Here is a 23817-nt window from a genome sequence, read left to right as displayed (position 1 = left end):
GTGTGCACACTCACACATGCACACGGACACACACACACACTGAAGCAGAGACATACACACACACTCACACATGCACACACAGACACACACTGAAGTGTGCACACATGTGTGCACATGCTCGCACATGCACATAGACACGTACACTGAAGCACAGACACACATGCACACACTCACACACACTGAAGCGTGCACACATGTGCACGTGTGCACGCACACACTGGCGCATGCACACACAGACGCACACGTATGCACACACTTGCACACACACACACAGACACACACTGAAGTGTGCACACACACACACGCACACTCTCACGCATGCACTTGTGCGTGCACATGCCCACCAGGTGACCACTCCCTGGCCAGGGCCCTGCTCCTCCTCCCCCGGCTCCAAGCTCCGCCCCTTGCACATCACCCACCTCCACTGACCCGCGTCCCCTGTTTTACCCAGAGACTTGTCTCTGACTTGCCTGCACTGACATCCGAGTTTGAAAATCAAACCCCTTTTTCTGCGAAGAAAACCCTGAGCGGATCCTAGAGTAAAGCCAAAAAACTCTTTCTGTGCACACTTGTCACCCACCTGTCATACAGCCGGGCGCGGGTGGAGTCCACTGACCAGGCCGGGGTGGAAGTCGCAGGGCGACGGACAGGAGTGTTGACGGTCGGAGCTGCGGGACGCACGGAGGCCAAGCTGTCCCCAGAGGACGCCTTCGAGCGGGTGGGTGAAGGCGGGGGCTCCGCGGCCTGCACAGCCCCGGGCCCAGAGGAGAAGCCCACCTACGTCGCCAAGACCCTCTTTAAGGGTTTGGATCTTCCCACCGATGATGGGCACGCTGGGCCACACCCGCGGGTAGGGATGGCTGCCCCAGGAGCCCCCGCGGCTACTCCTCTAGGGAGGCACTCGAGCCCTGCCGATGGGCTCCCCAGACTCCCCGACCCTGGCGGAGGTGCCTTAGACGGGAGGGGACCGACAGCCGGTCTGGCCGGGCAGGGGCCGGCTGGTGTGAGCAGCAGCGGGCAGAGTGGAGGCAAGGCGCAGTATTTACAGCATCTAGGGAATCACCAGGCCCTCTCTCCTCTCTCTTGCCACAGACCCAACGTCTAGCGTGCGTGTGCTACACCATTTTTGATCATTCTTTCCCCCGGAGAAAAGAAAAATACCAAAACGAGTGGCCGCCCAAGCTTGACGCCCCTGGCCAGAGCTCCCGCTGAAGAACGAAAGACGAGAAAGCTGCCACCACCCCCCGCACCTCCCCCAAGTCTCCCCGGGGGCCCCTCTCGTCGCCTGGCTGTGGGCAGTGCCAGCCTGCACGCTGGGCTCAGGCCAGACGCTGGAGCAGGGGCCCAGCGGCCGGCACCGGAGGGGTGGATTTCTCCTCTTCCCAGCTGGGAGGCTCGAGGAGGCCCTTTTAGGGACCAACCAACCGTCTCCAGCTGGACTTGGCCGGTCAGCCTCCGACGAAGGGCCTGAGAGAAATCTGGGGGGTGAACATCCCTCCAGGCTTTTCACCATTATTATTAAAAGGGAGCGTGGCCCGCATGATGAAAGCCGGGACTTTGGCTCCCACAGGCCTGGGTTCCGATTCTGCTCTGCCGCTTTCTAGCTGTGTGACTTGGGGCAAGTTACTTAACCTCTCTGGGCCCCATTGTCTCCGGCGTATACGGAATGCGGATAATGTCGATGCTGCCTCCTCGAGTTGCTGTGCAGGGTGAATGGCAGGGCCCACGTACGGCAATCGGCTCGCGGCCCCACGCAGAGTGAGGGGTCAATAAGGAAGATGTCATTGCCATGTTTATTTACAGCGTATTAAATAGGGAACCGAAGGAGTCTATTCAGGTCAATGATAGAACTGTAACCGGGCGATGGCTTGGGTTGAGGCCAACTTCCAGCCCTGCCCACTCAGCAGCCGTCCTGCCGCCCAGAGCGAAGCCTCCGCTCTGGCCTGGTCCACCCCCCGACTGCCTCCTCCGCACCCTCAGGTGCTCTTGCACACCCACGTCCTACCTGCCTCGACCCGCAGGCGCCCAGCCTCAGACACGCATTTCTCTGGACACACACTGAGGTTGTGTTGAAGGGACCAGTTTCCTTCTGGGGCTGCCCACGTGCCCCCCGGAAGGGACTGCCCTTCCCTGGGAAGAAGAAAGGGTTACACTCGCCAGCCCTCTAGCCCCCCCCCACCCCTGCCGGCTCCATTTACTGATGAGCCCAGAGAGGGTAAGCAACCTGCCCCAAGACTCACAGCAAGGCAGCGGCAGAAGGCTCTCGGGGTTCTGAGTTCCAGCCTTGGGTCTTCTCCACGAGCTCATTGAGAACTGAGCTTCACGTCCTAACGACGGAGGGTGAAATGGGCCCTCGGTAAATATGACAAACCCCTCTTGCCATCCACCCCCCACCCCCCACCCCGAGCCTCCTGAGAGCCGCTCGCACACCTCCTATTGTCTGCACACAACGGTCTCAGGCCCACATCCCTCCTCCTCCTCGAGACTCTGCTGGAGAAGACATTAACCGGAGTCAGGGACGGGACGGGCGTGGGACAGGGCACAGGGACAGACACCGACCTTGCCGAGCGGCTGTGAGCACGAGTGGCCACGTCCGCCCGGTGTGGAGGTCAGGCCGCCCCAGCCCGGAGCCTGGGGCCCTGGGTCCCTGGGTCCCTGGGGCCAGCCCGCCTCTCCCCGCCAGAGCCGCACAGCCCCGAGCTGCCTTCACTCGCGCAGAGGCCCTTGGGAGCCTGCCCCACCGCAGACAGCGGTCGCCAAAGAGAAGTCACAGCGAGACTCTGTCCCAACGCCCCTCCCTGGCACCTTCTGTGGTTCCCAGGGCCTGAGGCCACAGGGACAGGCACAGCAGAAGCGCCTGGGGAACCGCGTTTCTTCTGTGTGGACCAATGAGGGGACGGAAGGGGCACTTTCAGGGACTTGATCTCGCTTGAGATGAAAGTGGGAAGCGGGGCGGGTGCTCCCCCCCCCCCCCCGCCCCCAGCACCCTGCCCTCAGGAAACAGGGCCTGGAGGCAGGAGTTGGCTGCATTCATGGCCTCCCTGCCCTCCTGCCTTAAGGACAAGGTCGGCCAATCGCACCTGGGCAGGGACATAACGGAAGAACATTCCAGAGCATCACGCACAGGTGAGGGCCCTCTTGCCCGGCGTCAGGGCTGCTTAGAAGAGGCCGACTGTGAGCCAGCTTTGGAAGAAGAAGATGTGCGGGAACAGCCTAACTCCTGGTCTTAACGCTGCTTTTCTCGGCCAGCTTGCCTGGTGGATGTTTTTCCCTGGCCACGGCCTCCGGGCCACGAGGTGACCTCTGAGGTGTCCCATGCAAACCAGGCTGGGGCAGGGCCTGCGTTCGGGAGGTTTCTAGAGCGTCTCTGAGTGTCCCGGGTGACACGAAATGGGCGCTCTTTTCCTCTGAGCCCCTGTCGCTTTTCCACGGTGACCTTCTCGTGGCCTCGGGCAGTTTGAGACTCCAGGAGGCGGGGCCACACCAAAAACCGCAAGTGGGTGGGGCAGAAATCAGGGGCCCCAGGGCTGGGCGCCCCCTTCCTGTCAGCCCCTGTCGATACTGCGGATTCCCCCCCAGATCTCTGGGCCCCGGACCCGCCCATCTGGGGAGCAGGGACCGCCCACGACACCGGCAGCATCTACACACACACACACACACACACACATAGAGCACACACCCCACAGAAACAGCACATGCGCACACACACACACATTCCGGGCTCACCCGTCTGCCAACAGCGCCTCGGCCAAGGAGAAAAGGGAGGGCGGACACCCTGTCTGGGAATCGCCTCTGCCAGGAGCCTGCGTAAGAGCAGCAAACCACGTCCCGGGCACTGGGTGGACCTCACTTCTGTCTGGAGAGAAAAGGGGTTCCGAGGATGGCCAGAGCCCTTGGAGCTCACCCGGCTCGCCTCCCCGCGGCCCTCAGCCTGCCGTCCGGGCCGGGAAGCTCGGCGGGCCCCGACCAGCCGCGGGGGGAGGCGGGCTCTGGGAGCAGGGCCCCGGGGAGACCCGCATCCCCTGCGGCCTCAGCAGCACCTTCTCCTGGGTGGCTGACCTCTCGAAGCCGTGGACGGCTCGTCAGGTAAGCGCTTGGACCGTGTTGAGACTCGAGGCCGCCCGGCCAACCTGGGGATCCCCTCCCCCCCTTGGATTTGTCTGCCTGCAAGTCTAGGGATGCAGGAGCCAAAGGCACAGCCTGAAAGGCTTCCCCAAGAAAGAGCCGGGATGGTCTGTGCCAGCCCATGAGGAGGAGACCGCACGCACGGGCCCGGACCCTGCAAGCCCAGGAGCCCCCCACCACAACCCCACTCCTGCTGCCTCCTTGTCCAGGCGCATCTGTGAGCCCGGCCTGGTGACGAAACCCACTGCCTTTCTTTAAAAAAAATAATAATAATGGATGGGGCGCCTGGGGGGCTCAGTCGGCTGAGCGTCCAACTTCGGCTCAGGTCATGATCTCACACTCCGTGAGTTCGGGCCCCGCGTCAGGCTCTGTGCCGACAGCTCGGAGCCTGGAGCCTGCTTCGGATTCGGTGTCTCCCTCTCTCTCTGCCCCTCCCCCGTTCACGCTCTGTCTCTCTCTGTCTCAAAAATAAATAAAACGTTTAAAAAATTTAAAAAAAAAGAAATCATTTAAAAAAATAACGACAAACTGCACACAACACACATTTTATGTGCCCTTATTTACTGTCATGTTGTATATTCTCTGTGGTCTGGCGCCCAGGCCCTTGCTGACCCTGCAGGGACTGACCCCCGCCCCCCAACCAGGGCTGGTGAATTCCCAGAGGGGTCAGACCCCTCTGCTCACAGGGAGCCCGTCTTTCGTGTACAAACCAACCCCGAGCCCACACCGCAGCCACTCTCTCAGGGTCTCACAGGGTCTCACAGGGTCTCACAGGCCAATGTTCCCCTGTTCTAATCACCCCGGGGCCGAGGACCAGACGACAACCTGCTCCAGGGTACCCCCCAGAGTCCACTGATGTGATCTCGGCTAACTGATCCTAAGTCCGCTTGCCCCGCCTCGCCCATTCCTTCCCGTGAAAACCACAACACAGGTTGTTGGTCACGCCCTCCCTCTGTCCCTCTGCCTCCTGACCAATTCTGGTGCTTCCCCCATGGCCCTGCGAGGCAGGGCGTGCCCCCTCCTCTTGGGATCTATGAGTCACAAACTATCTTTTCAATGGCCATTGTCCCCCCATACTTACACAATAATAAAACCCACATTTGGAAACAGCGGTGGCCTGGGGGCCGGTACAGCTGAGGCAGTGGACAGTGTCCCCACCCAGGACCCCAGCTGGGAAGGTGACCCTGGCTTAGTTTCAAGACAGCACCAAAAAAACTCTAAACAGAAGGGCACTTCAGGGGCGCCCGGGTGGCTCTGTCAGTTGAACGTCCGACTCTTGATTTCAGCTCCGATCGGGATCCCGGGTTCTGGGATCAAGCACTGAGCATAAAGCTTGCTTAGGATTCTCTCTCTCTCCCTCGGCCCCTCTCCCTTGTTCTCTCTCTCTTTCTCTCTCTGCAATAAAAAAAAAAACTAATAAAAATTTTAAAAAGAAAGGAACTTCAACCTCGCGGTACGAGATCCACGATCTCTGGGGCTCCTGACATTGGGAGCAAGGATGGAGTCCAGCCCCGTATTTCCCAGGTGAGTAAACGGAGGCCCAGAGAAGGAAGGGTTCACTCAGGGTCTCTGGACTAGCCAGTGGCCCACCCTGCACCCGGGTGGCGTGGAAAGCCACAGAAGCAGAGTGTGGTTGCACGCTCCCGTGTGCCAACATCTAGCTGGACGCTGACACACCTGCCTGTTCCAATCAAGCTCCCGGAGGCCCAGCGGCCAGAGAGGCTGCCCCAGGCGTCTCACTCTCCTTCCTGCTGCCCGGCGTCCTGTCCTCACACCCAGGGGACATGCAGGTGACATTCGAGGGCTGACACACAGGAGAAGCCCTCTACCCGCCCACACAGCCTACTCGTCCCCCCCCCCCCCCCCCCCGCTGACGCAGCAAAAGCCAAGAGATGATGCTCTTAGCAGAGCGGCCTTGAAAAGTGGCTGTGTGTGACGGGGCAAGGTGACCGTCGTGTGCAGCCCAAAAACGGTCACAAGGACACCCCCGAAACCTAAGTGGGGCCGGCCAGAGGGGACAGGCAAGGGAGCCAGGCTGTCGTATCAGGTAATGTGGTGTTTCGGGTGGTGGTCTGAACCCCGACGGGCCCGTGGAGAGGGGGTCCTGGGGCCCAGACCAGCAGTACGAAAAATAAATCACCACTTCAATCAGCAGCGAGACTGGTGGGAACCGTTTTTGGGGAGAAGAGAGCTGGGGGACGTGCCAGAGTGACATGGAAATCCCATGTCACTCCAAAGACTGCTGCTCTCTGAGGCGCTCTGGGCCGACACAGGACGCTCGCCCGTCTGGGCACGTCAGTACGTCGCGTCCCAGTCGGTGGCGCTGGGTTTGGGAGGTGACTGGCTTCCCTCCGCCCTGTGGACACGAGCCCAGCTAAGCCCTGTTATCTGTGCCCCTTTAACTCAGCCCACACCGTGGCAGGTGGAGAGGCCGGTGTCTGTTGGACCGGAGCAGGGGTCCAGCTCGCGGGCGCGGGGACCCCGGAGGAACGAGCTTTGTCTGGAATCCGGCGTCCTGCGCGGAAGGGAGGGAGGCGGCTCAGGGCGATGTCGTAGGAAGAGGGACCTTCGTCGTGCGAGGGTCATACAGCTGTCTGCACTTGACTCGAACCCACCACCAGGCACCTGGCGGGGGGACCGTGGGCCTCCACCCTCCTCCTGAGTTGTCCTCGACGCGGGGTGAACGGTTCTGTCTTCGCAAGAGCCAGACGAATGGGTCGACTTTGCAGATGCTTCAGAATCCGGGCGAGACATGTCCCTAGTGACCCCTAAAATACAGATTCCCGGGCCGGGGCTGGGCCAGACTGCTGGGTGAGCAGGTTTGGAAACCACGAGGGAGGCAAAGGGAATGTTCGACGTGGACCCGAGAGGCCAAGACGGTTCCCACCTCGCTAATCCCCCCTCTCAAGCTGACCGGCTCTGTGAACTTGGGGGGAGCCCCTTAGCCGGGCTCCAGCCCAGGCTTTCTCCTCCGAGCACGGCAATCAGAGTCTTGTCTCTGCCAGCCTGGCAGGCTGTGGGCAGATCGAGTTGGAAACAGGGATGTGTTTGTGAACCATCCAGCCCTGAACGCACACAGGATGCTGTTGTCGTTAAGCCACTTCCCATGTGCTGTGTGAGCAGCCACACCCACGGGGGCCTTGGGCCAGCCGGGCCCCTCTGCGGGCGCCCGGGTTCCAGCCTCCCCTGTCGAGGCCGCGTGGCGGGGCCTTCCCGGCCCTTCTTGCCGGAGTCTATCCCGGGGTCCGCCCCGCAGCCGCTGGTCCCGATTGAAGTAACAGTGACAGCAGCAAGCTTCCGTGAGTGCGTTGTGTGTGTGTCGATGCAATCCCTTCTCCCACCAACCCATTTTTCAGACGAGGAAGCTAAGGCTTAGAAAGGCTCAGAAATTGCCCCAAATCCGAGCACACGAGCGCATGAGACGGAATCGCCATCTCAGACCTGTCCGGTGGCTATTGTCCCGGGCTTCGCCGACACTGCTCTCCACCGTCATGATTTTTGCCCGAACGATGCCCCACCTGTACTGTTTCGTGCCACGGTGCATGTGTCCGGGTCATGTGTCCACTCATGCATTAGACACATTTTTATGGAGGACCTAAAATGTGCCAGGCACTGTCTAAGGGGCTGGAGTCAGAGTGTGAACACAACAGACAAAATTATCTACCCGCGTGGGGCTCACCTTACACTGGTGTCTATTTCCTTAACGGTCTCCAATCACTGTTTAAAGTAACACATACTTTAAAAGAGAAGTTTATGGGGCTCCTGGGTGGTTCGGTCGGTTAAGTGTCCGACTTCGGCTCAGGTCATGATCTCGCGGTTCGTGGGTTCGAGCCCCGCGTCGGGTTCTGTGCTGACAGCTCGGAGCCTGGAGCCTGCTTCGGATTCTGTGTCTCCCTCTCTCTGCCCCTCCCCTGCTCACACTCTGTCTGTCTTTCTCTCTCAAAAATAAACATTTAAAGAAATTTAAGGGGCGCCTGGGTGGCTCAGCCAGTTGAGCATCCGACTTCAGCTCAGGTCATGATCTCGTGGTTCGTGGGTTCGAGCCCCGCGTCAGGCTCTGTGCTGACAGCTCGGAGCCTGGAGCCTGCTTCGGATTCTGTGTCGCCCTCTCGCGCTCTGCCCATCCCCCACTTGCACTCTGTCTCTCTCTCTCTCTCTCAAAAATAAACATTTAACAAACCAATAAACAAAATAAAATAAAATAAAATAAAATAAAAGTTTATGTCGCTACTACAAGTGAAAATTCAGCACCGGATTTTCTGATCCTGTAAACGTCAGCACCGTGAAGAATCAGGGTCATCAAAATCTAGCTGAGCGCTCTGACCTGCTGAAAATGTGAATCCTGAAGCCTGTTCTTGTTTGATTAAAACGAGAGATTTTTCATCCTCCAAAAATGTAATCATAGAATTGCCATAATAACCCAGGATTCCACGCTTAGGGCTATGCCCAAGAGAATTAAAAATTGATTCCCAGACAAATACCGTACCCGTGTTCACGGCAACACCGTTCACGAGAGCCAGAAGGTGGAAACAGCCCAAACGTCCATCCACAGAAGGACACCAAAATGTGATCTGTCTGCACAACGGAATGTTTTCAGCTGTGGAAAGGAACATAGCACTGACACACATCATGTGGGTGAACCTTGAAAACACGATTCCAGGCAGAAGAAGTCGCACATAAAACCTCAAAGAGACTATAATTGCATTTCTATGAGATATCCAGAGTAAGTAACTCCATAGAGACAGAAAGCAAACCAGGGATATGGGACGATGCTGGGGGGGGGCAGGGGGGAGGCGGTGGGGGAAGGCTGGGGGGGGGAGGGGGGCAGGGGGGGGGGGGATGGGGCCAGGTGGGAACAGTGATGCCTAACGAGCACGGGCTGATGACAATGTCCGGACCTCACCCGAGATAGCGGTGAGACAAACTTGCAGGCGTGCTGAACGCCGTAAAAGTATCTGCTTTCAAACGCTTAATGGTTAATTTTACGTTATGAGAATTTCACCTCAATTTCTTAAGAAGCGAGATTTCCGGGGCGCCTGGGTGGCTCGGTTGGTTAAGCGTCCAACGTCAGCTGGGGTCACGATCCCGTGGTTCATGAGTTCGAGCCCCGCGTAGGGCTCTGTGCTGACAGCTCGGAGCCTGGAGCCCGCTTCAGATTAAGTTTTTTAAATTAAAAAACAAAAATTTTTTAAGGGAGATTCCCAGGGTTAGTGAGGCAGCAAGGACATATCTTTTCCAAAGGAGATTTTTCTCCTTAATGGAATAAAAGGGAAAGAAAGAGAATTGCACACTGCCTTCCGATCTCCGTGGCACTTTAGCCCACAGTGCCTGGTTGGGCTCCCCCCACCCCAGCGACCCTGACTGCCCCCGGGAAGGTAGGGGGCAAGGTCTGTGTGGATCAGCTCGGGCTGCCATGGTAAGGCACCATAGATGCAGGGGCTTCAACAACAGATACGCATTTTCTCTCCAACATGGAGGCTGGAAGTTCAAGATCAAGGTGCCTTCTCCAAAGATTCTGAGTCTCTGCGAATTAGGGCTTCAACATGTGGATTTGGAGGGACACGGTCCAGCCCATAACGGTGTCCTGGGTGACTGATGAGAAGAAGGAGGTGTGGAGAAGTCAACTCAAGTCATAGAGCTGGTGGGAGCAGACCAGGCCGGGAACGCAGGTTTCCAGATCCCCAGGCAAGCATCTTCCTCCATGCCCACTGCATCTAGCGGTGACCACGGGGGCCCTCGCTGCCGTCCTCCAAGTGGCGGATGGGAGCAAAGTCTTCCGCACCCATGAGATCTCCTTTCAGCAAGCGGGTCTATGTGGTCCCAGCTCCCCGCTGCCGCAGAGACCGCACCGTATTTCCCACTTTGTCCCACAACCGGACTTCTCGAAGGATCTAGCATCTGGGAGGGGACTGGGCAATCAGCTAGTTACATCTAACGAATTACGTGTCCACAAACCCGGCGGGGAGGTCCCACGCGGAAGACGCGTGCCGGAGCCCGGAGATCGTGCCCGGAGAGATTGCTAACTGTGGGTGTGCGCTTGGAATCCAGAGCGGGGTCTTCGTTTCGTGTCTTCTCCAGGCACCAGAGAGATTAATTTGTGAGAGTAAACAGACCTCGAACCGGGCTTTAGTCTCGGAGCGGCGGCACCTGATTTGGCCATCCTGGCTCAGACTGCCCCAAGCCTCCGTCACTTTGCAAGTGGATGAAGGAGATAGCAGATAGCGGCAGGTGGAGGGGGGAGAAAGGGTGCCCGCGGAAGTGCCTGTTCCCCGGGTTCGGCTCCTGCAGCGGAAGCCAGGCCAGAAACAAAGGGAAGGGAACAGTGCAAAGGAGTCGCGCTCCCTGGCCTGCGCCTCCCCACACCCGCCGCCCCGAGGAGCCCTGTCCCCCCACCAAACACAAGGAAGCCGTGCCCGTGTCACCCGAGGCTGTTTTAGAGGACATCCCTGGAAAAGATGTTCATCTGCAGAAGCACGTCTTCTCGGGACCAGCCGGTTGGCTCCCGTTCCTCTAGAATGGACCCTGCACTCTGCTTAAACTGGAATCGGGGGTCCCCTTCAAGGTCTCTGCTCCCCTCGCCCCTGTAGCCGGCCACCAAACCCACAGAGCCCATCCTCAGAAACCCCCCGTCCGTGTCATAACGTGGGGCCCCTGCTCACACCCATCACCTTCCGACCACATGGCTCTGGCAAAGCTTACGCCTGCCCGGTCCCCTCCCAGCCTCCATGAGGGCAGCTCTTGAGCCTGGGGTCTTGAACACCCTTCCCCACCTCCACCACTAGGCTTCCTCTCCCAGGCAACTCCTCAGCTCCTGCAGAACCCAGCGGGACCATCTCTGCCTCCAGGGAGCCTCCCCATCTTCCTATGGGCTCCAGATACTCCCTCCACCCAGTGAACTTGAGTAAACGTTTGATGAGTGAGTGAATGAATGGATGAATGAATGAGAAGTCTTGGCTGCTGAACAATGAGCCAGTCCAAGGGTGGTGGGAGTTCACAACACATCGTCAGAGACCCAGAAGGCTCCTTGGCTCCCGGGCTCAGTAACCATCCCCCACCACCCTGCAGGGCATCATTTTGGATAGAGGGCTGTCGCCTCGTCATGGGATCTGGTGGGTCTGGAAAAGGGCTACAAACCTTGGTGACAGAAGAGACCCAGTGCCGACCCTGGCTGCCACTTGCTCTGTCCCTTGATGTAAAAATACTGCTCAAAAACGCTTCCTAGCGTCCTGTTTGCTAGCAGTCCCCAAAGGATCAAATAAAGGGCCTTTCGGGGAAAGAGTCAAGGCCTTCTCTGCTCCAACGTATCTATGTGCCCAGCGGAGGAAACCATCGACAAGACCACAAACGCAACCCACTGACTGGGAGAAGATATTTGCAAATGACATGTCCGATACAGGGTTAGTATCCAAAATCTGTAATGAACTTATACAGCTCAACACCAAAAAAAAAAAAAAAAAACAAGTAATCCAACTTAAAAATAGGCAAACAGGGGTTGGCCAGAGCTAGCCAGGAGAGGGACAGCACCAAGGCCAGTGGACAGAGGCTCTCACCTCTCAGCACGGGTGCCAATACCCGAAAAGGGCAAATAAACTTCTCTTTGGAGAGTGATGGCGACAGCAGCTGCAGAAACAGACTCTGGGCCCCTCTGCGATCACCGGGAACTAAAAGAAACACCACGTCCGTATCCAGCGGCCGACGGTGCCTCGGCCACTGGATCCGCCCCAGCTCCAAATCCAACATTAGTGCCTGCGTCATAGGTTTATGGGGACACTTGAAAGAGTGAACCCGAGAAAAGGGTTTGTTTAGCCCGGGTCCGGGCGCTTGGCAAGGACACTTGCTGTAAGTTGGTGTTTTTTCGAGGCACCTCCACGCCTCCCGCGTCACACCGAAAGTCACAGCCACCTGTAACTTAACAGCCGGATGGCGGCACAGAAGCCCTATCCGGTGTGGTCACGGGTTATGATTTTTAAGAGTCTTTCTCTTTTAGAGACACACAAAGAAGTTTTTCCTTAATTACCTACCTTATATTTCTTGCAAACCTTGCTCTCGCTTGTGCGTGATGGTTGCTTACATCTTGTAAGTCAGTAGTCATTTCTTAAGTAAAACAATTACACAAATAAGTAAAAAGTGTAAGTGACTCGGTCACATCCGATCTCTGATATTCCAGGAAACACCTGACCGGGGGCTCGTGAAGCCGCACCCTCCCTCTGACGGCTGCTTCTCTATGAAATATCCAGAACGGGGTCCCCAAGGCGCCCGCGGAGCGCTGGTGGGGTGCCCAGAAAGACCCAATCGGACTCACGTCTCCCGGGCCCCCACCGTGGTGCCCGCCACCTGCCAGCGTCACGGCCCTCACCGTGAATGGGTCCAGAGCCCGCCCCCTCCTTTCCTGCCCTGGTCCTGGCCTTGGCAGCAAAGCCCTGATCTGTACGGATCTGCTGTCTTGAAACCAGGTAGGGAAGAGGGGACCACAGTGTTTAGGGAAAGACCCAGAGGAGTCACGCTGGCTGAGACGTCTATATCCTCCTCCTGGCTCCCAGCCCCGTCCTGGACCCCGAGCACCGAGGCTCTCCCCCCGCGGCCTGGCTTCCCCCCATCAGAGGACGGAGCCAGGAGAGCCTGGGTGGCTCAGTCGGTTCAGCGTCCGACTTCGGCTCAGGTCACGATCTCGCGGTTCGTGGGTTCGAGGCCCGTGTCGGGCTCTGTGCTGACAGCTCGGGGCCTGGAGCCTGTTTCGGATTCTGGGTCTCCCTCTCTCTCCGCCCCTCCCCCACTCGCACTCTGTCTCTCTCTCTCTCAAAGATAAAGATTAAGAAAAAATGTTTTTTTTTTTAAAAGAGGGCCGTGCCAGACAGGCAGCGCCTAGGGCCGGGTGTGGACTCAGCCCTGGGTGGGACCCAGCACTTTTCTGTGACGTCTTGGGCACATTCTTCATTCCCTGGCCTGTTTCTTTTTATGAAAAATGGAAATGATAACCGAACGTCCCTGGGGACTAAACGGAACACAGTGAGAAGTGCCCAGCCTGGGTCCTCACTCAGCACTCGCTGGCCCCTTTGTCGCTTGGCCTGTATGCACCTCCAGCCCCGGGCTCCTGGGACAGGACAGCCGTGGAGCTGCGGAGGGGGTCCCGCCAAGCTGCAGCCCACGGGGCCCCTGACCACGCAGCAGTTTCCTACATGACCCTCAGCCCCTGGGCGCGACACGCTCCCCCGAACCCCAGCCTCCCCCCGTCAGTGCTGGGGAAGTTCAGACTGCAAAGCATCCGGGCCGGGTCCGGTCTGGCCACCCTGACCACATACTCACACTCATCCTGCCAGAAAGGCCAGCCTGCGGTTGGGCAGAGCGGCCATTATGGTTTCCAGAAAATTCCTCTGAGCAGGGAGAAGCTGTTTGCCATTCCTGAGGCCTCTCCAGTCAGTATGAATGCGGTTTTCCAATTAGGCTGGGATTGCTCCCAGATCGCTGCTTGAAACAACCACCTCTCGGCTTTCCCTGCAAAGAAACAAAATCCTAGAGATGGGGACACGCTTCCCTGTTGTTGTTGTTGTTTTTAATTAACTTGTTTTATTTTTTATTTTTATTTTTTATTTACATCCCAATTAGTTAGCATACAGCGCAACAATGATTTCCGGAGTAGATTCCTCAGTGCCCCTTCCCCATTGAGCCCCTCCCCCCCCTCCCACCACCCCTCCCGTAACCCTCAGTTTGTCCTCCATATTTATGAGTCTCTTCTGTTTTGTCCCCCTCCCTGTTTTTATATTATTTTTGCTTCCCTTCCCTTATGTTTATCTGTTTTGTCTCTTAAAGTCCTCATAGGAGTGAAGTCATATGATTTTTGTCTGTCTCTGACTAATTTCACTTAGCATAATACCCTCCAGTTCCATCCACGTAGCTGCAAATGGCAAGATTTCATTCTTTTTGATCGCCGAGTAATACTCCATTGTATATATATATACACCACATCTTTGTCCATTCATCCATCGATGGACATTCGGGCTCTTTCCATACTTTGGCTATTGTTGATAGGGCTGCTATTAACATGGGGGCTCCCTTTTGTTTTTTTAAACGACCTCGGAGTGTTTTCCCTGATTATCCAGGTAGTATGGGTTGTATGACCCAGGAACACTGGTGGGAGGGTATGTTGTTGGGGCGGGGGGCGGGTGGTCAGAAGTCCAGGGCCAGGCGGTGGGTCTGCTCACCACGTTGGGGACTGCACAAGGAGAACCGAGCCTAGAGAAGGAAGACGCGTCCCCTCCAGGTGGGACCAGTAAGAACGCACTTTGGAAGTCTTCATTCTGCCTCCGGTCAGGAATGTTGGGAAAGGGTTGAAGGCCCCAGGCCGGCTCTCGGGTCCTCGGCCCAAACGAGTCATTGGCCTCGGGGTAGACGTGACCTCCAGCCCAGCACGGAGCATGGCCAGAGGGAAGAGTCCTGGAAGGGAATGAACAGGAGGAAGAGAAGGAGGAGAGAGGCACGCCGTGGAGGCAGAGGAGGACCGTGGGCCAGTCACGTCCCGTGGCCACACAGGTCCTTAGAGGAGGCCTCCGCAGCTCACCGGACTTGCTCCTCACGAAGTCACTGATCACCAAGACCCGCCGTGCAGTCCCGGGCCTAGTCTTTACGTGCACAGACCCCTTCTACTTCCTCCTTCTCGAGATGACGTCTCCGGGGACGCTTGCAGAGGCAAGCCCCCACGCTTCCAGAAGCCAAGCCTGCGACACGTGCGGCCAGCCCGGAGCCCGCATCGAATGCCGGTTTTGTGAGCGAGGCGTCCTGGGGGCTCTGGCGAGGTCAGGTTCACACGGGACGGCCGCCCAGCCAGAAGGTCCGCCCTGAGCCCAGTCAACTCCCAGAATCAGCAGATGAGCACACGTCTCCAGAGGCGTCACCCCAACAAGGCTGATAAGGGTGCGGCGGGGACAGACCCCTTCCGAGGGGGATAAAGCGCGACAGGTGCGTGTGCGTGTGCAGGGAGTGGACGCCGTGTTTGAAAGCTCTCCACCGAGGAAGCTGACCGTGAAGGGAAGAGAGGGAGGGGACCTGCTCGCTGCCCCTCCCCCTCCTCCCAGGCTCTTTCCCCCGGGTCCCAGGCCACAAGCCCACCCAGGAGGCCCGCTCACAGCCTCAACAGGGGATCCACCGTGGTGACCGGAGCCGCCCTCGGAGACGGAGCCTGGGGACGGCGTCCCAGCCCCAGCCAGCCCTGCCACGTAAACACCTGGGCCTCAGTCTCCACCTCCCTAAACGTCCACCTCCACCTCCTGCCGTTGTTTCGGGGCTATCACTGGAAAGAAAATGAAGGATCTAGAAACTTTCAGGGCAAAGGCCACCGTGAGGGATTTTTATCATGACTGTCTAAAGGGAGGTGGGGCGGGGGTCCAGGAGCTCACATGTCCCCACAGCGAACACGACACATTTACATAGAAGCAGCTCGGGAAGATCAAGGTTGCCCGCAGGGCTCTGAGTCTCGGCACCAACTGGAAGAAACCCCTCCGGGGTGGCCCAGACTGTCTGCAGAGAGCCCGTCCGGCCTTTGGCCCCAGTGAGGGCTTCTCAGATTTGCAGATAAACTGAGGACTGCTTCTGCGACCCAAAATGACGGCCTCTTCTAGAACATCTGCCAGAGGCACGGACTCCTTCTCTGTTTATCATAATCCCATTTTCTGCCTCCTACCTCTGTAGCTGAAAATCAGTGCTGCCTCCTGGGGTGGAGGAGTGAGCGCCAGAAAACGAGGCTGAAAACATCATAAAGTAGGAAAAAAATCATTAGCACCTTTTTCCCGCTGACCTGCAGGCAGCTGAGAGACGAGGGGAGAGGGGGGACGAGACCCATAAAGGGGGAAAATAAATAAAAGTCACACATCGCGCTGGGAGAGAGTCCACACGGCCGACCAATGGCGGCAGAGCGGGCTCTCTGGATGGAGGCAGCTTTCGGGCTTTCCAGTGGTTTCCATGGTACCCGTGCCTTCATAATCCTCACCCAAACAGCTCTCCTTCAGCTCACCTTGTGTCACCGAGCCAGAGGAGATATGGAGTCAGTGTGACAAATATGCTGATATAGAGAAAGTCACGGGTGTGTGTGTGTGTGTGTGTGTGTGTGTGTCTGTGTCTGTGTGGGAAGGGAGACAGGCAGAGCCAGGGTTTTCCTCCAGAATAAGCGACCTCAGTCCTTGCCTGGGGCTCCGAGGGCATTTCTGGAGCCCAGCCCAAGCAGACTCTGATTTCAAGAAACCCATGGACTTAAATACAGATGGGGTTTGGAGGGGAAGATGGCCGGCACCCCTCGAGGTGGATGGTCAGGTCCTACCCAGCAGGTGGCTTACGCGTGCGGAACGCTGAGCCTTTCTCAGCCTCAGAACCCCCCAGAGAAGGAGGTGTGGAAGCCCCTCCCCCCCCCCCACCAGAAGAGTCTAACCACCCTCCGTCCGGTGATGTTTTTTCTGTCATTCGTTCAACCAGTACGTTGTGCCTTCGTGGACCGGGCTCAGCACACTGGCCGGTTTGCAACGAAATCTCGCCCCTTGTGACATCTGCCACCTTCCCGCCATCAGATCGGACCGCGGGCAGCAGCAGGCTGCTGGAAAGGATTCCGGGTTCTCGTTCCCCCTTTCATCCCGTGGCTCTCTCTCCCTTTTCTGGCTTCTTTTTAAAAATGCTCTTTAATGGTGGGAAAGAGGCCCTTCCTCTCTAAGCCCAACAGCTGGGACACGGGCGTCCCCTCGCCCCTCCTGACGGCAGAGGCAGGCGATGGGTCAGGGTGGGCATCCGGCCTTGTGGCACCAGGTGAGCACAGGACCGTGGGAGAAAGGCATCTGCTACTGGGTCCCTGTGGACGTCTGATGCGGCCACGCTAGGGCCCCTGAGAGTCAAAGTCTCCATAAGGCATGCTCCTTCTCTACCCAGAGGTTCCGGCCGCCGCTGCCCCCTCCTTTCCACCTGGCGCCTGGCCACATGCCCCACTGCCCTCTGGGAGAGCCAGTTGGGCACCTGCCATGGAATCCCCCGGGACCCCAACAGGGTAACCCCCTGGGAGACCCTCCTCTCACCCTCCCGTACCCACACCAGGACTCTTGTCTACAAAGGAACCAGCTAGAGAAGGCCCACCGTGTGTCTCTCGCGTCCTGGAGAGGGGGCTGGCCGCCTACCTTGCAAAGCAGGGGTCTGGGCCAGAGTGCCCACAAGGGAGGGGGCTGCTGGAGCTTGTTTCTCTGGAAACACTGGAGGGTGTGATGCAGGCAAGCCTTGAGTCTCAGGAGAAAGGCTGGATTGCCCCATGGTTAGGGCTTGGGCTCCGGAGCCTTCTTGCCTGGGTTCAGATCGAATTGAGTCAGCTTCCCACTGACTAACCTGTGTGATCAGGAACACCCCCGTTTTCCTGCCCATACACTCGCTGGGGGCAGAAATAGCATCGTCTCCGTGAATCCGCACAGGAGGGACACGGGAGGTGAGCAGCAGAGACCTGGGGACAGACGCACGAAGCAGAGTTCTGAGTCCAGCCAGGCCCCGAATGAGCCCTCCCCTCCGCGCCGGGCATGGTAATCCCCGTCCCCGCTGGCAGAGTCCAAGGTTGGAAGATGGGTGTTCTCCCCACAGTCAGACCCAGGAAGGCACAACCTCCCAGGGGTGGCCCCGTCCCCTGGCCTCAGGTCCCTCTACTGTGCCGGGCAGAGCTTGACTGAAGAACCAAAGCGGGCCGTGGAAACGGGGCTGAGCGGCCGCCTCGGGGCCACCCCACTCGGCACACCTCCGGGGCGTGCCACGTACATCAAGGGGACACGGTGCCCCCTGCCAGGCTGAGGGCAAACCCTACGGGAGCCAAGCGAAGGCTCACTGGAGGCCATCGCAAGGCCCAGAGGACGAGCGCAAGAAGGGAGAGGCAGATGCGGGACAAGGAGTGCAGGGGGCCCCCGGCCTGGTGGGGGGACACGGGTTTTCCCTTCTCCTGGGGCCTGGCTTTGTCCTTGGGACTGAAAAGGGACTGGAAGAAACGGCCTGCCATGTTCCTCGTCCACACCGTCTCACACCCGGCCCCTAAGACTGGTGACTCTCACGGCCACAGCCCAGGGCAGGAGTCGCGGGGCCCGCTGAGCACCGCTGCTGTTTCCTCTCAGCCTCTGCCCCTTGGAGACCTCCGCTGGGCAAAAGCACCGGGGAGGTGTCAGCCCATCCTCACGAAGCCTCCCTGAACCGAGAGAAGACAGACGGACAGATGGGGGACAAGGCCATGCCCCTTCCATGGGCGGGGGGGAGGCAGGGGACAGCAGGTGGGGAATCACAGGGACAGAACGGTCACTGGGGATACTCACATAGGGTGTGTGCAAACGTGCCCGCGTTTGTGTCCGTGCCCCTGCGCGTGGGGGAGGGTCCCAGGGAGAGAGGGAGGGAGCAGAGCACAGCATAAAGACCCCCATGGTGAAAGCCCACCGCCCAGCAGAGCTGGCACACAGGAAGCCCCAGGAAGCAGGACTCACTGGGCACACAGCTGGCTCTCTGTCCCAGAGCCCGTCCCAGAGCCCGGCACACAGCAGGTGGACGGTGGCTGGCTCTTGACGGCCCAACAGATCGCACAGGTCATAGATGCCTCCCGGTCCAGGATGTGCTCTCATGCTTCCTCCTAAGTCCGCTTCCCCTTTGCCCTCGTGTCACCAGGCAGTCACCCCAGGCCAGCAGCCCCTCCCCCACCCCCCCCACCTGGGAGCCTTCTCTCAACAAGGGCTGGCTTCTCCTCACCCAGGAACAGGGGGGATTTCCTGCCTGTTTCTTCAGGCTGGGTGACGTAAGCTGTTTTTCTCGTGTTCAGCCAAAGAACCTTCCAGGCCTTCATTTGTCTAAATGCAGAGGCCTTTGGGGACTAGCTGAGCTGGCTTATTTCCATCCAGCGTCTTGGAGCGGTCCAGGCTCGTGCTGCCTTTAGATCGCTGGGATGTAAGAAAACAGGGCCCGGCCAAAGGGCTGGAGGGACCAGATTCTTCCGCAGACCAGATGCACCTATCGAGGTGGACAGCTGGGGTGGGAACTGAGCCCAGTCGCACCTGAGGATGGGAGAGCCACCCTCCCCCCCACCCCCACAGCACCAGCCCCAGCCCTGGTCCTGGATCAGCGTCCCGAGCTGTGCAATGGTCCAGACACACAGAGAGATGAGCAGAGAACTGATCTCACCGCAGAAAACCCCCCGCGGGGCCTTCTCCTCTGGGATCTCCAAGGATCCCGCCAGCCCACTCCACGCATCATCGCCCTCAAGGTCAGGAAATCCTCCTTGGGTGAACCTCCCGGGACAGAAGCCTGGCTGTGTCCTAGCAGACCCATCTGCCCCATCTGGGGCCCCCAGTTGTGGTGGGGATCACGGTACGGGGAAGTCCCCCGTGGAGCCAGCCGCCAGGATCAGGGCTGGGGTCCCCTTCCTCTCTCTCCAGCCGCACCTTTTTGAGCCTCGATTTCCTCACCTATAAGGTGAGAAGCAGAGGTGAGGATGCCCGGCTCAGGGTCTCGTGAAGGTCAGGTTCACCCTTCAGCCAGGGCCTGGCCTGAAGTAAACCCCTTTCCGTCCTAATCTGGACCCCAGGACAGGCCTGCCTTCCCTCTCCACACCCCTCACCTAACCTGGCTCCAGGCTCCAGGCACTGGGGGCCCTGCAGACCCCAATCTGTCTATCTCTGTCTCCCCCTCCCTCCTTTCCCTCTGCAGGGATCTCTCGCCCTCTCCTTCGGGAAGCCACGAAGCCATTCCTTCCTCCTGGATGCCTTTCCTGTTCCCAAGTCCTGGCTTGGCTGCCTCTCCTGGGGGCTTACATCATGCCCCAAACATCCGCTACCATAGCACCGGTCCCGCTGGACAGGAATTACCTGACCTCCTGCCTCACAGGATGCATAATCTCTCAGACAGCGAGACGGGCCCATAGCCAGTTGTGCACCTGTTACCCGGCACAGAGTAAGGGTCCATGAACTGCCCGTGGGATGGACAGATCTTCCCAGCACAGAGCAAAACCCCACCCTGGAGCCCGTGACCCAACAGATGGGACCAAGGTGGCACTAGAAACATCTTCCAAAGGGCTGCTGGGAGAGCGGCCCATCTCCCACCCCCACCCCCACCCGCCGGCTCCTGTCCCCCGCAGTCCCTGCCATCTCCTGATGCAGACTCATCAGCTGTTGCCATGGAGACCAGCCAGCAATCAGCTCGGTGCCCTCCTGCTGCACGGGGCGGGCAGAGCAAAGGTGGCAGCCAGCTGTGCTGTGAGCAGAGAAAACCTGCCCGGCAAGGACGGGCGCCCGGGTCCGGACTCAGACGAGCCTGGGTTCGGGGCCGGCCCCCGCCCACCCCCACTGTCCTTCCCACGGCAGTGCGAGCTCGGGCAAGTCGCTTCACCTCCCTGAGACACGCAGGTTTTGAGGGATGGGGTGGACCACGCAGGGCAAGTGTCACCAAGGGTCATTTTGGGGTGCCGGCCTCTACATTAGCTTTCCGGGGGATGCTTCCAGAGTTTTCTGTCCCTTTGGCCTTTGTGTCCAATTCTCCCGACTCAGGTGGGGCTGGAGGAGGAAGAAGAAGGAGAGACTCCAGCCCTTGCCAGCAGTAAAAGATCAGGTGTGACATTCAAAGACTAAGAGGAAGTCTACAGGGCCACTAACGTGGTCTGGCCCCGGGGCCACCAATGTGGGTGCCACACCAGCCACTTGCTGTATAATGAGCAAACCCACCCAGGGCAGTGGCCTTTGCTCTCAAACGACTTCCGGTGGCCTCACACTTGCCTGACAGCCTCCGTGTCTCGCTAGAGCAGGGTTAGGGACCGTCACCCGGTGTCCTCATTGCTTCCGATGGTGCCTATTGCTGGGGACAGCTGAACGTCCCCACGCCCGCCAGGAACTTGGGGACAGGACACGGAGAAGAGCTGCAAGTGACCCGTGGCCCCGAGGAAGAGGGCTCCCCGCCCCCACCCGGACAGCCTGGGCCGGCTCAGACCCTGCTCAGAGCTGAACGCCTGCATCTTGGGCCAGCCTGCACCTGACACAGAACGGGGCCACCCACCGCCCTCCCCCGGGGGGTCAACCAGCCCAGCTGCTGGGGACAAGCTTGGCTTTGTTCCCCAAAGTGGGAGACAGAAAGTGGTCCTTTTGCTTAAATGATGGACGGATGGGTGGACGAATGGCTGCCTACAAGGACTGGAGGAAAGTAGTGAATAAAGGGGGCCTTCTTGGAGCAAAGGCCCGCAGAAACGAGGAGAGCGGGTGGGAGCTGGTGGGGGGCTCTGAGAGCCAGGATCACAGAGCCACCGGATTCCAGAGTCCCGTTCTCTGAATGTTTCCAGAGAAGAAGGGCGCTCACAGCTCTGCTCCTTAGTCTCGTTCCCCTGGAGCTCTCTAAACCCTGAAAGGCAGGGCTATCCCCTCACGCCCAGACAGGGATCCCCACCCCAAACCAGCCTGTCACAGTGCCCCCGCCCCCGTGCCCACCGGCTACACTCAGACACTCACACCTGCCAGAACAGACGCAGAATGGTGTCCCGACCTCACTGCCAGACCCACCGGGATGAAGTGAAGGAAGGAAGGCGCCACGCAGACTGCCCCAGATGTATCTCCCCGCAAACACGCTTCAGCAAGGCCTTAAAACAGAGATAGAGGGTCAGAGGGCCTTTGTACACTTCATCAGTCTGGAAAACACCTAACAGTGTTGAAGACAAAAATGAGCCACGGGGACCTCATCAAGACAAAAACTTCTGCACGGCGGAGGAAACCATCAACAAAACTAAAAGGCAGCCGACGGAATGGGAGAAGCTTTTGCAAAGGACATATCTGATAAAGGGTTAGTGTCCAAAACCTATAAAGAACTTATGAAACTCAACACCCAAAAAAAGAAACAATCCAGTGAAGAGATGGGCAGAAGACATGAACAGGCACTTCTCCAAAGAAGACATCCGGATGGCCAACCGACGCGTGAAAAGATGCTCAACACCGTTCATCATCAGGGAAATACAAATCCAAACCACAATGATACCACCTCCCACCGGTCAGAATGGCTCACATGAACACTTCAGGCAACAACAGATGTTGATGAAGACGCAGAGAAAGAGGATCTCTTTTGCACCGCTGGTGGGAATGCAAACTGGTGCGGCCTCTCTGGAAAACAGTGTGGAGGTTCCTCAAAAAATTAAATATAGAACTACCCTATGACCGAGCGATTGCACTACTAGGTATTTATCCAAGGGCTACAGGTGTGCTGTTTCGAAGGGACACATGCACCCCCATGTTTATAGCGGCACTATCGACAATAGCCGAAGTATGGAGAGAGCCCAAATGTCCATCGATGGATGAATGGATAAAGAAGATGTGGTATATCTATACAGTGGAGTATTACTCGGCAATCAAAAAGAATGAAATCTTGCCATTGGCAACTACGTGGATGGAACTGGAGGGTATGTGTTACGCTAAGCAAAATAAGTCAATCAAAGAAAGATAAATATCATATGACTGCATTTGTATGTGGAATTTAATAAACCGAACAGATGAACACAGAGGAAGGGAATGAAAAATAATATAAAAACAAGGAGGGGGACAAACCATAAGAGACTCTTAAAAACAAAGAACAAACTGAGGGTTGCTGGCAGGGTGTTGGATGGGGGGATGGGCTGAATGAGCGAGGGGCGTTAAGGAGGGCACCTGTTGGGATGAGCACTGGGTGTTATGCGTAAGTGATGAATCACTAAATTCTACTCTGGAAATCATTATCAAACTGTATGTTAACTAACTTGGATTTAAAGAAAATTCAAACATTAAAAAAAAAACGAAAAGGAGGGGCGCCTGGGTGGCTCAGTCGGTTCAGCGTCCGACTTCGGCTCAGGTCATGATCTCACGGTTCGTGGGTTCGAGGCCCGTGTCGGGCTCTGTGCTGACAGCTCGGAGCCTGGAGCCCGTTTCAGATTCTGTGTCTCCCTCTCTCTCTCTGCCCCTCCCCTGCTGGCACTCTGTCTCTGTCTCTGTCTCTGTCTCTCTCTCTCAAAATAAATGAATAAACATTTTAAAATTTAAAGAAAAAAGGAAAGTTGGAGAAAATTCCGAGAAAAAGCAGCTATTAACAGAGTTTTGGGTGAGAATAATAAAAAAAAAATCATACAAAAAAAGGAATACCCTAAACTCCTAGAAGACCAGACCGTTCTCTAAGAGCTGTATTTAACCCTGCTGTGAGCCGTGAGCCGCGTCTAATCGCCCCATTTCACAGAGCGGGACACCGACGCTCGAGCAAGTGAGACTTGCCTGCACGTAGGGCGCGTGAAAAGCAGCGGCATCCGTCGGAGAATTGTGAGCCTGATTAGGTTATTCCCACAGAGGTCGGGGTCTCCACCATTTTATAGGACGCTGCCAGGTCTGTTATACCATGAAAAACAACACCGAGGGCATCAGCGGGACCGACAGCCTGCGTTTGCTGTCCGTCTCCAGCTCCCGAAAAGCAGACGTTTGTGTCATGATTCCCGAGGCGCTTGAAGACACGCTCACAGGAAAGGAGAAGCCGATGGAGTGAGAGGGGCCGTTCCTCTTGACGCCAGCGTGTGTGGCTCCGGAAGAAGCCACAGGCCAGGTGAGACTCAGCTGATACGCCGAAGGGCTTCACACCAGCAAAGGGTGTGTGCAGCTTCGTCTCCCAGGACAAGGAGGAGGGCCGTGCATCCGAGGCGGGGACCGGGTCAACCGAGGCCTGGGGACC

The sequence above is a fragment of the Panthera uncia genome, chromosome E1, assembly GCF_023721935.1.
Source record: "Panthera uncia isolate 11264 chromosome E1, Puncia_PCG_1.0, whole genome shotgun sequence".
NCBI lineage: Eukaryota > Metazoa > Chordata > Mammalia > Carnivora > Felidae > Panthera > Panthera uncia.
Note: the sequence above shows the minus strand (reverse complement) of the source record.